Source organism: Benincasa hispida, chromosome 10, assembly GCF_027475165.1.
Source record: "Benincasa hispida cultivar pf3 chromosome 10, pf3_genome.v1.1, whole genome shotgun sequence".
Taxonomy (NCBI): Eukaryota; Viridiplantae; Streptophyta; class Magnoliopsida; order Cucurbitales; family Cucurbitaceae; genus Benincasa; species Benincasa hispida.
Window position 1 is genome coordinate 48,499,469 of NC_143487.1, and position 17,413 is coordinate 48,516,881.

Here is a 17,413-nt window from a genome sequence, read left to right on the forward strand (position 1 = left end):
ATCAGCTTATACCTTTTAATTTTGTAGGCTATATCAATTAAAGTCTTAAACTTTATAAGTATCAATTTACTTCGGTTAATTTTTATTTAAAAAATGCTAGTAAAGTTAATTTTCACACATGTGAAAACTTATAATTGAATAAGTTAAACTGAACAAATTTAATAATAAAATTTATTTTTTTAACACTATGTCAGTTGAGCTACGCTCTTGTTGGCAGAATTGAATGATTGTAACAATGGATTACCCTACAATAATTATTGATAGTGGAGAGGCAAAATGAAAGGAAAAGTAGAGATATAATAGAGGTATCAGACTACTTTCTTTAGTACAATAAGAGGGTGGGGGATTTGAACCATAGTACTCTTGGTAATTAACACATGTATTTTTTGTTAGTACAACAACTGAGGGTATGAGGGACGAAACCTCCATATTTAGAAAATGAGGTTATGACAAATACCGTTGAAAAGTTTACTTGGGCAACCAAAGCATGTATTGAATGGAGAGAGAATCTTACATCTCTCTATTTACAAGTTTTATATCGAGTGATGTTCTTTCCAACATATTGGCAGATTTCATAACGGTGTTCATGAAATAGCAAGATAGATGAAATCGATATTTAGTTCTTTTTGTGCTTAATTATTTTTCTCAAAATAAAAAAAGAAATATATATATTTTTCCAAGTGTAACCTAAAAAATATGGAAAAATTAAAAGGATATTGTACTTTTAGAAACTATTTAGGAAAATATTGTTGTTTTCAAACTATTTGTAAAACTATTGTTGTTTTAAATAAGTCGAAGGTTGAAAATTCGACCTAGATAGGTCGAATTTTGAACCCTCGACCTTCTTTTTTTAAGGAAAATATTGTTGTTTTCAAACGGGTTCTGTCATCTCAGACTAAATAACAAGCTAATGAATCTCCTTCTTTTTGCTACTGAACTTCCCAATCAAATTCGAGAGCGAGATTATGAGAGACAGCGAGAGTTTGAGAGAGCGAGATTTTGAGCGAGAGCGTGAGCATGAGCGAGAGCGAGAATATTGTACAATTTTTTTTCTTTTTAATTATTACACATTCCACCTTCTTCTTTCTATTTTTTTTTTAATTTTCCATTTTATAAAAAAAATTCTAAAAATATTTATTATTTTATTTAAACTCTAAAAAGAATAAATTAAAAATAATAATAACTCATAAAAATAAAAAAATGTAAATTAAATATCTCATTTATATAAAAATAATTACAAAAATCAATGTGTCCCACAAGGCGGACGTCGTCGATTTCGAGTTGGTTGTCGTCGTCGACTTCGAACTTAAGGTTGCTCGGGTTCTTCTTGATGTTGCTCTGGTACCTCTGCAGGTGCTTCATAATATAAATATTCATTATGCTCTCTACGACCCCGACCGTATCCATGCACGTATGAAGACGAAGGACCAGCCTCTGAGTCATAATGTCCTGAACCAAATTCTGGCATCATCATCATCGGACTAACATAATCAGTTTGACTCTGCGTCTGCATCATAGGGGGCAACTCTTCCACATTATGTGCAACCTCATCAAACTCATCCTCTTCCCGAACAGGTCCTTTACGTCTAGGAGCTGGTGGAGGAACAATAGGTATATCGTACATATAATGAATTTTCTCCATATAGCTTTGGTTGTCACTTCATATAGCAATAACCTAGTTCGGATCATTCGCAACCTCACGGAGTCTACTGTTGTTCGATCTCTGTGAATTATAAAAAAATTAGATAATATTTATTCATTTACCAAATGACCTACAGCTGCTCCCAGACGAGTGACGTAGCACCTTGTGATATTATTATACCAATGAATATATTCTGGAGTGACATCTGTATCAAACTGTTCAAGAAAAACCCCCACTGCAATAAACCTTGCACGATAGTGCCATCGCACTACCAAATGTGCAACTTTTTTGGACCAATCTCCAGTTCTTTGGTCAATATCATGCAGTACGGGTTCAGTATTACAAGGCGATGGGATATCCTGCTGAAAATCGAATTGTCTCATCACCCTGTCAGGAAGATGCCACTCACCAATGTGAAAACATATGAGAGGACTCATTGTCTGCTATATGTTTTGACCATTCGTACAAAAATTAGGCAAAGTATGCACAATAATTTTGTACGGCTCCCAAATAATCTGAAACACAAAATATTATATTAGAGAATATTAAAGACAAATACAATAAAAATGTGAATAAAATAATCAATTAGGTTTAGTGTAATGTACCTGTTCAGGTTGAAACATATCAAACATGTATCTATACTGGTTGACTACATGTGTAGTTGTCCTAGTCACACAAATTTTGTCTCTCCACCTAAATTTTTAAATTGATAATTTAGAATTTAAATTAACTAGATCAGTGATATAAAAATTAAATTGAATTAAAACAACATACCGAGAATCGTAGGCTCGTCCAACTAATTGAGCGTCATTAACATGATGTAGCTGTGGAGCCATTGTTGGAAATCGCTCCCAAGCCCATAGTTGCAAAAGTATGAAAGGCCCAGCTATCTCTCGAACCTCAGGTCTTGTTGCTTTGCATAGTTGTCTATACAACCATGCCAAGCATGCTCCACCCTACGAATACCGTCCCGCATCATAGAGGTTAGCTAACAGTGGAAGGAACATCAAGTGAACAAAATGACTTAATTTATCTGAAAACAGACTTCCACCCATCATTTGTAGTATATACGCTCGTGCATATCTTATGAAAGTTTTCTCGTCTGCATCATCTATGAGCTCATGAAATTGTGTTTCTAACCATATTAAACTTAACCTCGATCCTTTAATCTTGTCGGCAGGTGGGGTCGCACCGAGGTACAGTTGACAAACTTCTAACTAGTCATCGTACATCACTCCGGTGACCGGCTCACCGTCAACAGGTAACCCCAACAACACTTCTATGTCTTGTAGAGTGATAGTGCACTCTCCAACAGACATATAGAATGTATGCGTCTCGGGCCTCCATCTCTCGACCAAGGCTGTGATCAGATGCCAGTCCAACTGAATAAATCCTGCCTCTCGACGTCTGCAATATATTTCTCCAGTAGTATGATCTCGCCATACAACATATGATCGATGAATGGACTGGTCGTACAAAACATCGGGATCAACAGGTCTTGGATTTATCTTGACGCTCCAATGCATCCCTTATTTCTGCTCTTCTTTTCTCGAAATAGTTCACGCATTTGAAGAATGTTATTTGAGCAAGAGCATTTATAGGCAACATGCATCCCTTATTTCTGCCCTTATTCAATTATAGTATAATAATCTAATATATTCAATTTATTGTCTAATGATTATTCAATTATAGTATAATAATCTAATATATTCAATTATAGTCTAATGATTATTCAATTATAGTATGATTATTAGCTTTTTTTTTCTCTTTTTTTATATATATTTCTATGGAAAGTTCAAATAAAGTGAAGACTCTCGCTCTCTCCTAAGATCTTGCTCTCTCACTCTCGCTCTCTCCTAAGATCTCGCTCTCTCACTCTCACTCTCGCTCTCTCCTACGATCTCGCTCTTTCACTCTCGCTCTCTCTCAATATCTCGCTCTTTCTGTTATTGTTGTTATTTTTCCATTAATGATTACTAGCTTTCATTTCTTCTGGAACAATCACAAACACTTTTTTGATTATGGATCTACTTTTTTGTTCGTAGACAAAGCTAATTCGGAATTGTCTTTCATTCCAAGGCATAACTTGTATCCATGCGCTTCATATTCGCCTGGAGTTCGCTCCCAGAAATATAGCTATCCCTACCCCTTCACGTCAATCCCACAAGCCTCCGTCTAATTCGAAATGATAACAAAATGCATAGGTTGTTAGAAACAGCTCGAGTACACAGATACATATAGTATACCATCTCATTACTTTATTTACTCTATAAGGGAAAAAGAAAAGTAATAAACCTGCAATCTCGAGGGTGGATGTGTGTCGAAACTTCAACCTTCGACAACCTAAGTGAGATTCACGAGATTTCCCTTGTCGAGGGTTGAAGTTTCGGCTTATGTATTGTTTCCAAGTTTTTCTTTGTTCGTCGAATTCTCAACGTTCGACCTCCACATTAGTCGAGTTCTCAACGTTCGACCTCTAGTCTCGAATTCCCAAAACAATAATATTTCTCTAATAAGTTTCAAAACAACAATATTTCTCTAATAAGTTTTGAAAAAATACTATTCATTTAATCAAATTTTGTGATAATTGGCGTTTCCAATGGTGCATTAATAGGAGGAAAACTTTCTATGAGCCACTCAAACGTTACCAACATATCCATTGTTTTAATGCCCAATTGACTCCATCGTCCATCAACCACCCACCTTTTTTCAATTTTATTTTATTTTATCTTTTCATACCAACTTTTCTTTGTTGAATGTGACACAATTGACTCATTGCCAACTAGCTTCAATTTCAAGTTTAGCTCAGCCTTCCCTTATTTCTTAAAGCTATAATTATTAAAAGAGAATTTTCTTTTATTAAAAAAAAAAGAACAAATAGTTATCGCATTTTAAAAAGGTTTGGAAGGACGAGTTATTATAAAAAGTTTAATCAATTCTTTGTGGTCTTCAATATAATCATCTTTTTCTAAAAATAAAGTTTTAGCCTATACTATCGAGGATGATTATATTAATTTAGTACAAATATTTTAAGATTGTTTTCAAATATAATAAAATGAATTAAAATATTTATAAATACAATCAAATGTTATTGACAATCGACACGGATAAACTTCCATCACCTATCAATAATAGATAGAGACATTTTATTTTATTTAAAAATATTTTACACCATTTTTCTATTTAAAACAATTTATCAATATTTTAATTTGTGTTTTTTTTTGTACAAAGGTACAAGTGGATGGAAACGGAAGTACCGGAATTCTGGATAAAAATCTTTAATCGATTTTATTTTCTCGATCGAGTCTTCATACTTATCCTTTAAAATTATTACTTTTTTAGTAAATATTTGTTCTTGAACAATAATTAGGTGCCCATGCTTCTCTTCTCCTATACACATAAATAAAAAATTAGAAGTAATTCTGTTGGATTGCACCTAAGTTTTTTCCTTTATTTAACTGCATAAACTATTTATTAATTTATCCAAAATTACTTTTAATTTATTCTAAAATGGGAAAGTTGATGGTTAAAATATATAGATTTAGTTTTTTCTAAAGATTGCTTATAATAGAGAATCTAGATTCTGTTTTATATTTTTAGATTGATTAAGTTCAATAAATATGTATTTCACATTAGTATAAATTTTGAAAATATTAGATTTTGAATTTCAATTTTTAAAGTGCATGATTATATTAAATAAAGATAAAAAATACTTAAAATTATAATATGTTATGTTATAAATTCAATTCATTTTTTTTAAAAGTAAAATATGTACTATATAATATATTATGAATTATATAATATTATAAAATAATAATTATAAAAAAAAAGTTCACATAAAACATGTTAATAAATTAATAATAATTTATTATCAACTAATATTTTATGGATAAAATTTCATGATTTATAAATATACTATCAATCACATTTTAAACCATTAAGAATTTTGGAATCTCAAGTTTATCCTTCCATATTAATACACTACACATCTATCTCATGGAATTTTGATCTGACTTCAAATTTTTATAACAATTATTTTTCAACTTCTATCAAATAATTTAGATTAGACAAAATTAGATACAATCTAAATTACATAAATTATAAATTAAGAATATAATTGAAATAATGAGTTTCAACTGTTAAAAGCTACAATATTAGAAGTAATTGAGACTAATTTCATATCTAATTCTACATTTTTTTGAAAGTGACAATAAGTAATTTTAACAATTCCAAAATTACTATCAAACATAAACAACAACCCTAAATTTTCTATTTCTCTCTTCTTTTTTTTTTTTAATTTTTTTTAATTTTTTACAAAAGTATTATATTAAAGGTGGGTGAAAGAATCGATCCTCTAATCTCAAGGTTGATACTACAAGTATGGTACCAATTGAGTTACATTCATGTTGACAAAAACTTACTATTTCATTCATTTAGACCTAAATGTAATAATTTCATCAATATATTTAGAAAGTTATGAAAAGTTGAGAGTTGAATCAAATATGGTAAAATTTATACTATTGGTTTTGATGTCAATTTAAACATATTTGATTTATGTCCGGGCGTGACTTAAAATTATTAAAAAAATTAGACCACAACACATCTTTAATTACTCAAAATTAATTTAATATTTAATTTAACATTGGTTTTGAATCATAAGTTTCATAGTGATTTTAATGACAAAAGTGATTAATAAATCACACCCAAACAAGTCCTTAAATTTGATATCTAAACTAACATTAAGAGTTAAATATCACAAATCAACCAAAAGGTCAAAAAAGAGAGAAAAATACAATTCAAAGTTCTAGAAGTTCAATAGCATAAATTTCACCGACTAGATTCATAACCTACCCTCTGTTATCTGCAATCGTTTGTCAAAATCAGATTAAAATCCAGAAAGTTCAAGCGTAAGGGTAAAGAGTTGATGGATCATCCCCAAACCACACAAACCAAGACGAATTGAACTTTACGCTTCACATATTATCCAAGAACAAACGAACAAACACATCATCATAATTTATATCATAGACACCTTATTCAATCCTTAACCGTTACATCAATCGATCATAATATCACAATCTCATCCTCTTTAATCAACGGACTATAATTTACACCACAACAATTAAGTATATGATGAAACAAATATCAATTAAATTAGGTTTACTAGTTACCACGCGCTACGACCGCACCGACAGTTCGTCTTCCAGCCGCGATCGCAAGGACAGGCATGGTACCTGGATGAAGAATCCATGGACGACAAAAAGCGAATAAGAACGAGAATGATGATCGGAACGGCGAGAAGAGGCCAATTGATTTGGAATTCGGAGAAGTCGATTGGTTCAGAAGGGAACAGGGAGGACAATCCGATCAAGATGAAAACTACGGCGAGAAGAAATAGGATAGGGCCGGGGAGTGGACCGGAAGGGCGAGGTTTACATCCATAGCAATAAGTCATTTCACGATCTTCGTATACTGTCAACAATGGCGATTTTTACAGAGGAGTTTGAAGGTTTGGAAATGGAAGATAACAGAGATTGAAAGAGAGAAGAGACAAGTGAGTATTTATACCGGAGACTGATGGCCGAATGAAGTTGAGTCGGGATTTTTATTTTATATTTTTCTAATTTAAATTTCATTTTTTTTTTGTCGAGGTTTAAATCCAAGTTTGATTACTGAATTTTAAATTAGATTCTATTTTGGTTGTTAAATTTTTAAATTTTACTTTTATTTTTACTTTTGTTTTCGAATATTTTAAAAAAATGTTTATTTTAGTTCATACATTGTTTATTTTAGTCTATACATTAAGATTTTGTTAACTCTAGAAATAAATTGCATCTAACATGTGTTGAGCAAAATAAAGGTCTGTAAAATATAAAGTAATGTGACAAAATACGAGAGGACCAAAACGGCAAAGGACTTTTGAGTCTATAGAAAGCTTTAGCACCTAATTTAAAATTGAAACTCTATCTTTTTTAGCATGAATAACTTATTTAACAATTTAGTGATGTAAAAATATAAATCATCCCTTCATTTTGTTTAAGAGTTAATATAATTTTAATAGCAGAGACTAAAGTAAATGCTTTTTAAAAGTTTAGGGATTATGATAGATATTTTTTAAAATTTAGGAATAAAATAGAACAAGTTTCACAATTCAAAGTGTAAAGATGAAAATAGAATTTAAACTTAAAATAAAATTTAAATTTTATTTGATTCCGATTTGTAGAGAATGTTCACATCACGTGGTCTATGGGAAAAAGTTAGGAAGACGCGGAAGGGGTTAATCAATTATGATATTTATTGGAATAGTTTCTCTCTTCTCTCTCTTTTTGGTTTATTTATTTATTTTGCGAGCATGAGGATTGAACTCCAAACTCTAGAGAAGAAAGTCATAATTATCATCGAACTTAATCTGATTGTTATTGTTATATTATAGTTAATACCTTAATCATGACATTTAAAAAAAAAAAAACTTTTAATTTTGTATATCATAAATCTGTGAATGGTGTGTTTGGAATGCATTTTCAAGTGTTTAATTTAAAAATAAGTCATTTTCGAAAAAATTGGAGCATTTGACAATCACTAAAAATAGCTTTTGGAGTGTATTTTCAATAATTTTTGTCAAAAATATTTAAATAAAAATGATTTTTTGAAAAACACTCTTTTCTCAAATAATCCAAACAGACCCAAAGTTTTATTGTTGTATCTAATAGGTTCATAAAAAATTTCATCATTTATATTTATATATATATATATATAATAGAACCTCAATTTTCAATTTCTTATTAGATAGATTTGTGAATTTTAAAAAGTTTGAAAGTTTAAGACTAGATTTATAATTTTCAAAGTTAGAGAGAAAATTACATAGAATAAACACACATTAAAAAAAAAAAAAAAAAAAAGAGCTCAAAACCGTTTTTGTCCCACTTTTTGAAACTTAAAAAAATTGTCATTTTGCTTACATCATCATCAACCAACATTAGTAAAATACCCTTAATCTTTCTTGACATTTTCCTCTTCTCGATTTTCTTCTTTCTCCACTCTTTTTTCCTTCTAGTCCTTATTGCATATTGGTCATCGGCCATGTGCTCATTGAAGAGGTTGTAGCCTCATCGAAAATGGATTTGAGAGATCATCAAAATGTAAAATTGGTGGATTTTTCGCATTGAATATGGGTTAGTTAGGTCGAACGATTTTTCCATTGGTTGGGTATATGGGCTTTCGCAGAAAAGTGATGTTGAAGCAAGAGCGAGAGAAGTGAGTTTATAGTGTCAAATCTATGAGATTTTTTAGGAAAATGGCGAGAGAGCGAGAGAAAGTGGATACTTAGAGTGATAGAGGAGAGCGAGAGGAGATGAAGAGTGGGAAAGTGAGAACGAGATCCTAGTTCGCATGCAAACTGATTTATTTTAGTAATTTCACCTTTATATCACTAGGCAAAAGGTTTAAAAAACATTAATTTAAAAATGTATGGCATATTTCATTTTTGGCCAAAATTTTGGATCATCTGTATGATTTTTCCAAATTAAGAGACTAAAGCTTTAGAACTAAACCTAGAATTCAACATTTTAAGGTGTGTTTATTTCTCTTTTAGAGGGTGTTTGGCTCACCAACATGAGTTGAATTGAGCTGGCATAGTATACCAACTCAATGTTTGGCTCACCAATTTTACATGTTGGTGTAGTTGAGTTGGTATATTTTACCAACTCACCCTAACTCTCCCTTCTTCCAATGTTTTCATTGACTCTCGACAACTGTTGGCAACTATTGCTACCACACTCCGGGAACCAACTCCTGGCTCCGACAACCACCTCCGATGACAACTCCGATGACCAATTTCGGGCTCCGATAACCACCACCGGTGTCAATTTCAGTGACCCAAATCCGACGACCACCTTCGCATGACCAACTTTGATGACCAATTTTGGGCTCCGACAACCACTTACGAAAATAAACTCTGATGACCAACTTTGACAACCATCTTCTAGGCTCCAACAACCACCTCCAACTACAAACTCTTATGAAAATCACCTTCGATTACCATTTTCGAGTGAGAAACTCCGCGATCAACTTGGGGCTTTGATAAGCTCCTCTGATGACAAAACCTTGGCTACTAATTCCAATAGTACCTTCATGCGACCAACTCCGCGACCATCTTCGGTTACAAATTCTGATAAAAATCATCTTCGATGATCAACTTTAATGACCACCTTCGTGCGATCAACTCCAATGACCAATTTCAGGCTTTGAAAACTACCTTCAACGACAAAATCCAACTACCAACTCCAATACCACCTTCATGCGACCAACGTTAGGCTCCGACAACCATCTCCAACTACAAACTCCAGCGAAAAATCATATTTAACAATCAACTTCGACAACCACTTTCGACTATTATAAGACTGATGAATGTTAAAGTATGTTGTAGTGTTGTTGATTATATATATAATAGTATTTTGTCTATATTAAGTATTGAAAATAAAGGGTTGTTATGTATTAGTCCTAGGGGCATTTTAGTATTTTTACTTTGCCTAGACTGTATTAGGGTTTCCTGCAAGTCTATTTATACCTATGCCCTCTCTTGTATTTTGATAAGAAAAGGAATAATAAAAAGTACTCCTCTATCGTGGTTTCCCCCCTATTCTAGAGTTTTCCACGTAAATATTGTGTCTTCTTCTTCTGGTATCAAAGCATGGTGACGAAACACTAGCCATTTTCGACGAACATCAACCTGTGGTCTCTCAATCTTCACCAACAGAAGCAACCTCCACCGTTACCGATGCAGCCCATACCGCCGCCATGCAAGTAGCCATCAATCGTTACCTCTAGACCATACTGCCTTTCCTTCTCATCCAGTCGACGTTTTGGCCACTTGTAGTTGTCGAAAATCTACTAGATCCTGTTCGCCCAAGTGGGCTTTTCCTGAGCACAGACCAGACCGAACACCACCAAACTGCTGGATTTATGCTGGTGTCGCACTACTTGAGCGTTAATGTCACATCAGCGCTTTTCCATCGGTGTCGAGTGCCGGCCCATATCGAGCTTCAGACTTTTGTCGATGGGTTTGTACCCGAGAGTTGGTGTTGGTGATCTCCATGGTGGACAACGACCATCTTTAGAAGAATCCTCATTTTCTCATGGTGGACAACAACCAACCTTCTCGGCCTCCAATAGTGCTTCGGGTTCGATGGGTTTATCTCCAATGGTGGTCAAACAACAATTGGCTAGTCTTCAACAATAAATTGTCACTCTTAGGGCAGCTCTTGGGCCAACTACAAATCTCTAACCAAATCCCACGAATTCATATTTATCCTCAAGACTACCGTTGTATTCGGAAAATCTGGTAACCATTTTTCCTACTTTGCCTATAACAAATGTTATGTCTGGATGTATGGGAACTTCTGCAGGTTTCATTACAAGAAAGAAATTAAATGGCCATAACTATTTTTCCTTTGATTTGTATATGGACTTAAGATTCCAAAACCATATGATTGAACATGGAATCACGTCCCAACTCTCAGCCCCAAGTACACCTCAACAGAATGGTGTATCAGAAAGGAGAAGTAGAACCCTGTTAGACATGGTTCGGTCTATGATGAGCTATGCTCAACTTCCAGACTTGTTTTGGAAATTTGTAGTAGATGAAGGAACTCTTATCAAAGAGCACCTCTAAGCAGAAGGAAGATCGTTCCAAACTCATTGTGACAGAAATACCGCATTCACAATCAAACATACTAGTTATGCATTTAACAACAAATTACAACATGATTTGAACTTTAATCAACAAAAGAGCAAGATACATACCGGTTGAAGAACTCTTCTTCGCAGAAATCTCGCTCTCGTCAAAGGAAACAAATCTCATTGTCGCTGAGATCGTCCAAGCAATCGTCCACAAAAACTCGCTATCGTCTACCCACGAATGGACTCCTCACGAACAAGGCAGTAGGGAAGCCACCACCACTCGGAACCCTCGATATTTTGGGAGTGAGAATCTAGGAGGTGTGGGCTCTATTGGATTTGGTAGAGGGAATGAGGAAGGAACGATCGTTTACCACGACCAAGAAAGTGGGAGAAATCGGGAGTCTATCATATAGACGGATGCTTGATCGTTTAGGTAGAGGTACACGATCGTATAGTAAAAGAGGCTTGATCGTATAGACGATCGTTTAGTAAAATTCTCGAGCACGCGATTGTTGAGAATAAGCTAGATGATCGTTTAGGTAATTTTATGTGATCGTTTAGTAAAAGCGCGCGTGTACACGATCGTTTAGAAACTTTGAGCTGTCATTTATGCTCTTGGTTTTCTACGCGATAGGCAATGCACTCAATCGGTGAGCGAATATCTGATCTCTTGTAAAATGAAAACCATTTTCATTTTATCTTTCAATTACGAAAACTAAATACAACCTCCCACTATCTCATTCGGTTATAGAGAAAAACTGCCACAATTATCCTATAATTATTTAAATTAAAAAAATATAAGCATATTATATATATAACCTATGGTTTAGTATCACATCATATGCAACATATGAGCCATAGTTCTTTTCTTCTTCACTAGATATAAATCATATTTATATCATTTTCTTCTAATTAATGTATCTCATACATCATGTCAACTATATCATTTATAATTGACTCATTTAATTATATCATATATAATCAAAATCCCTCTTGTCAATTTGAACACTTCAAACTGACCCAAAACTGATTCTCAACATGAATCCATTGAGCTACCAAGGGGACCTTATGAACCTATGGCTCGAAGCTCCAACGGTACGTGAATAGCTGACTAAACTCTTTAGCCATGAGATATACCATCCGTTAACTGCCAAACATTCCACTAAAGACCAACAGTTGCACTATTCTCAACACAGATATATTTTTGTGTCCATTGGATATAATTAATCAACAGTATGATAACTCTTCACAGATACTTGTAAGTACATCTGGGCCAATTTACCGTTTTGCCCCTGTAGTTACATCTAACTTCTTAAATATCGCTGATCCCTCTAATAAACAATACAACATAGTCCTACTATGTGTGGACACCTTTCAGGCCATGAGAAGGTGTGTGGCGCCACATCGTTCAAGCCTCGAAATCAACCCTTAAGGGAGGAATCTATCTACTTACCCCTACTTCGCGGAAGGAGTGAATTCCATCTTGTGTAGCTTAGTTCCCAGCTCCCAAATCAGACGAATCCCCAAAGTGGTAGGTTTGAGTCGGCGATCTGGCCACTCGCACCCATGTAAATCAAAGGACCGCCCTCAAAGGTAGGAGTTCTCAACTCACTCAGGATTGAGGTCATGTTACAAGATCCCATACTGAGTTTAAGTACATCGACTCCATCTCGAGATTCATGTCTTTGACCCATTCATCCCCGTCAACATCCTCCATTTTCTTTTGATAGGACAATGGATCCTCAATGTCACCATTTGTCACCATAGCTAGGATTTCCGTAAAACCCAGATAACGATCAGGTGGGTTCGTAACCCTTCCACTGCGACGAGGTTCCCTTAACTCTTGAGGTGGAACCGACCTACCAGATGAACTATCATCAACAACTATGGTTAATGAAGCAGGTCCTTTAACAATTCTTGTTGAAGTTTCAGTAGTTTCTTTGGAAAGCTCACTTAACACGACTTTACTACGTGGACTATGCTCCCTGATATGATCCTCCTCCAAGAAAGTAGCGTTCGTGGAAACAAACACCTTGTTTCGGACGGATCATAAAAGTAACCTTTTCGTGTACCTTTGGGGTAGCCTAAAAAGAGGCACAACCTCGATCGTGATTCCAACTTCTTGGGATTTGCCTCAAGCACATATGCTGGGCAACCACATGTGCGGAAGTGATGTAAACCAGCTTTATGCCCATTCCACAACTCCAAAGGTGTTCTCGTAACACTCTTAGAAGGAACACAGTTAAAAATGTATACCGCAGTCTCCACTGCGAAACCCCAAAACGAGTCCGGTAAGGAAGTGTAACTCACTATCGAACAAACCATGTCCAACAAGGTTCTGTTTCTCCTCTCCGCTACACCATTTTGCTGAGGTGTACCCGGTGCCGAGAGTTGGGAAACGATTCCATGTCCTAATAAATAGTCCTAGAACTCAGAATCCAAAAACTCTCCACCTCGATCTAATCAAAGTGTTTTAATTTGTCTATCCAAAGCATTCTCAACTTTAGCCTTAAATAATTTGAACTTTTCAAAAGATTCAGACTTTCGTTGCAGCAGATAGACATACCTATATCTTGAGTAATAATCAGTAAAACTGATAAATCTAGAGGCTTTTTAGCTCGATAACCTTTTCCAGTAAAAGGTATTTTAGTCATCTTACTCTCAAGGCAAGATTCGCACACTGGTAAAGAATTTTCTTCTAACTTGCTTAGAAGGCCATTCTTCACCAATCTCTCAATCCTATTGAGATTTACGTGCCCTAATCGAAGGTGCCAAAGTTGGGGGTTTTCTTTTGGAGAAACTCATTGGCGTTTAGATTGAGTTACGGCAGATTTAAACATCTCTATGTTATGGAGGGAACTTAAGATTAACGGTCTTAGCACATACAAGTTATTTTCCAGTTTAGTTGTACAAATTTCAATACCATCCTTATGAATAAACACTTTATTCAATTTAAAAGAAAGAGTGTAATTACATTGTAGCAGAAACTTTATAGAAATAAGGTTCCTTTTAGTTTAGGAACTACAAAGACATCTTTCAATACAAGAAACCTATTCTGTAAAGTTAACTGGATGCCTCCCATTGCCACAGCTGAGACGGCGTTTCTGGTGCCTGCTCGCAACGTCATCTCATCAGTCTCCACCTGTCGCTAGGATCTAATCCCCTGAAAAGAAGAACAAACATGATTAGTGGCACCCAAATCAATTATCTAAGCGGAACCATCATTCTCCAATAAACAAGTTTCTAACACAAGTAAATCATATTTACCTTTGTCTGCCTTGACTGCCTTCTTTTTCTTCAGATAACGAGGACAATTTCTCTTCCAGTGTTCGTCCTGGTTATAGTGGAAACATTTTCCTTTTTCAACCGACGGTGGACGCTTCTTCTAGGCGATAGGTGGTGGGTTAGCAGGCGTATTCCCTTTCTCTTTACCACTCTTCTTCTTCTTCCCCTTTCCAGAGTTAGAAGTGGAAGGTGTAGACTTTGTTCCTGAGGTTGAACCTCGATAGAACTTTTTAGAGGACGAGACAACATTTTCCTCACCTCCCTTTTTCTCTTTACTTTTTAGCAAGGATTGGTAAGTCTGCAACTCGTTGAAGAGAGTAGTAAGGGTATAGTCCACTTTGTTAAGAATCGTATTGCTAACAAAGTGGAGGAAGTTCTTCAACAATGAATGCAGGATAATGCTATCCTGATTGCCCTAATTGATTTTAGACCCATTCATCTCCGCCACGTTAAAGTGGACCATCATAGTTAGCACGTGTTCACGAACAGAGGTGCCTTCCTCCATTTTAGAGTTGAAGATGTGTTTCAGAGCCTCATACTTGAGCTGTCCAGAAGATTGTCCAAACATTCCCCACAGGGACTCCATGATCTCACGTGCTGAGACCATGGGCTCATGGTTATTGGCCAACACTTCACTAAGACTGACCAAGATATAGGCTCTAGCCTTCTCGTTTGCCCGTGTCCAACGCTCATACGCTGCCTGAACATTTCGAGTAGCGTCCTGAGGTGGCATAAGAGGACAGTCCTTCATAAGGATAAAATTAAGATCCTCGATGATGAGTATTGTCGTAAGTATATGTTTCCAACTGGAATAGTATTGGCTATTCAGTTTTTCAGCACTAAGTAAACTGATAGTGGTTGTAGCCATTTAAAACCGTTGCTGAAAAACTAATAAACTTTTATAAGGCTTTGCAAAAACCACGTTTTTAACCAACTAGTTTTAGCAAAACAGATTCCAAGTACCCTAAGTGATAAGACTTCTATTTTGCAATGATGCCCCAACGAGGCAGGACAAACGTTACCGGTGGAGTGATCAAATGTCTCTTCATTGAGATGAGACATTCTCAACTATTAGGCAGAACCAACTCTTGGAACTGAACCTAATAGCCACCATTTGTTCGGTCCAGAACTGTTAACCCTTAACAATTCCGCGTAAGTGTAACCCTTCGTTTTCGACCCCATAGTCCTTCCCTAATGCGCCCACTGTAGAGAAAAAACAGATTAGAACAAGAGACTAAGTAACCTTATCTTCTTATAGGAGATCGAATAAAGAAACACATAAAACAACCATCCTATAGAGGGACACACCCAGGGTGCCTCGAGGTGATGTGCAGAAACTTTATTTAATCCAACGAGAGAGACCGTGGGATATGCTGTCGCACTTCCCGCTCTCACTTACTATGAACATTCTCTCCATCCACCTTGATATTGACCTACCCAAACACCATCCTTTAGGGGGACACTCCCAGGGTGTTACGAGGTCGAGAATAGATATCACGGTATGGACTATGAAGAAGAAACGCGAGAGGTGTAAATGAAGCATCAAATGTTTCAAGTACCTCCCACTGAATGTTCTACCTAGGGGTTTATTAACTTAGACAATCTGACTACTGATTATAATCTAAGTCATTTATTAAGTTTGCTAAAAAACAACTTTCGTCTTTGAAATAATACAAGTCCAAGTAGTCACATTAAACTCTTTAATGGGTTGTCCTTAACTTGCATGCATGCATCAAATCTATCTAATTCACCTTTTCAGGTAGGTTCCCAAGTAGAGGTGTTTCGTTGTCGTCACCTTAAATACCCCAGCCTAGATAGAACCCGCCTTAGACAAAAGGTCCCTTATAGATAGATTTGCTACTTTAACCTTTTACTAATTATTTTAGTTCTAATTTCATTTTATAATCATTTGTAAAATAAAGAACTAAAACACACATGCCACATAACGAAGTATTTATAACGCTTATAAATATTAAGCTAAATAAATAATGCATACATAAATATAACCTTTATATTATATGATGCATGAGCATGCTCTTACGTAAATCATATCATGTTTTTCTAAATCATAACACTAATAATAAAGGGAACATGCATGACTGATGCATAACCTAAGGTGGGATTTATCTATATGTGTATACCATATGACATAAAAAAATATACATCAAATGTATAAAACCATGGATTAATGGACCGAGATGAACCAATACAAAACCGGAATGAGAAAACTATCTATTACATTATTCTGCTGAGCAAACCGATTCACAAACGAATTGGGTCTTGAACCGTCAGGCGAAGCTCCCATCGTTTAGTAAACGCCTCCAGGTAAATGATTGTGTAGCGTACACTAGACAATAGCGCAAAAACTAAACGATCGCATGGACAACAATGAGGTCGCGAAGCCTGATCGTCTAGATAATCGCATAGTATGTGAAAGGTAAACGATTTACCACACTATTACTCCACGATCGTATAGTCAGTAACTAAGTGATGAGGCTTGTTGAGCTATATGATCGTCTAATGTGTGCACACGTTAAACGATAGTCGAGCATCCGATACTCAGCGATCGTGTATCTCATCGTTTACATGACACGACCAACACTTAATCGTCTTCTTCCTCGAAGAATAGAAACCCTTGCTCCGAACTTCATCACGAACGACTTAAGACTCAAACTAATTTTGAAATTACAGTCTCGATAGCAATTAATTGTGTCAAAAAATGCAGGGGCCTTTACAATTAACTTGAGAATTCAACAAACCGAGGTTACATCCTAGAAAATTTCATTAATCCACACATCCACAAATGAA

At 35.2% G+C, this 17,413-nt stretch overlaps 1 pseudogene; it reads right to left on the minus strand.

Moving 5' to 3' along the window:
* Positions 1 to 1,752: 1,752 nt before the first annotated feature.
* Positions 1,753 to 10,452, minus strand: LOC150033422 (serine/threonine-protein phosphatase 7 long form homolog; annotated as a pseudogene).
* Between the last annotated feature and the right edge of the window lie 6,961 nt (positions 10,453 to 17,413).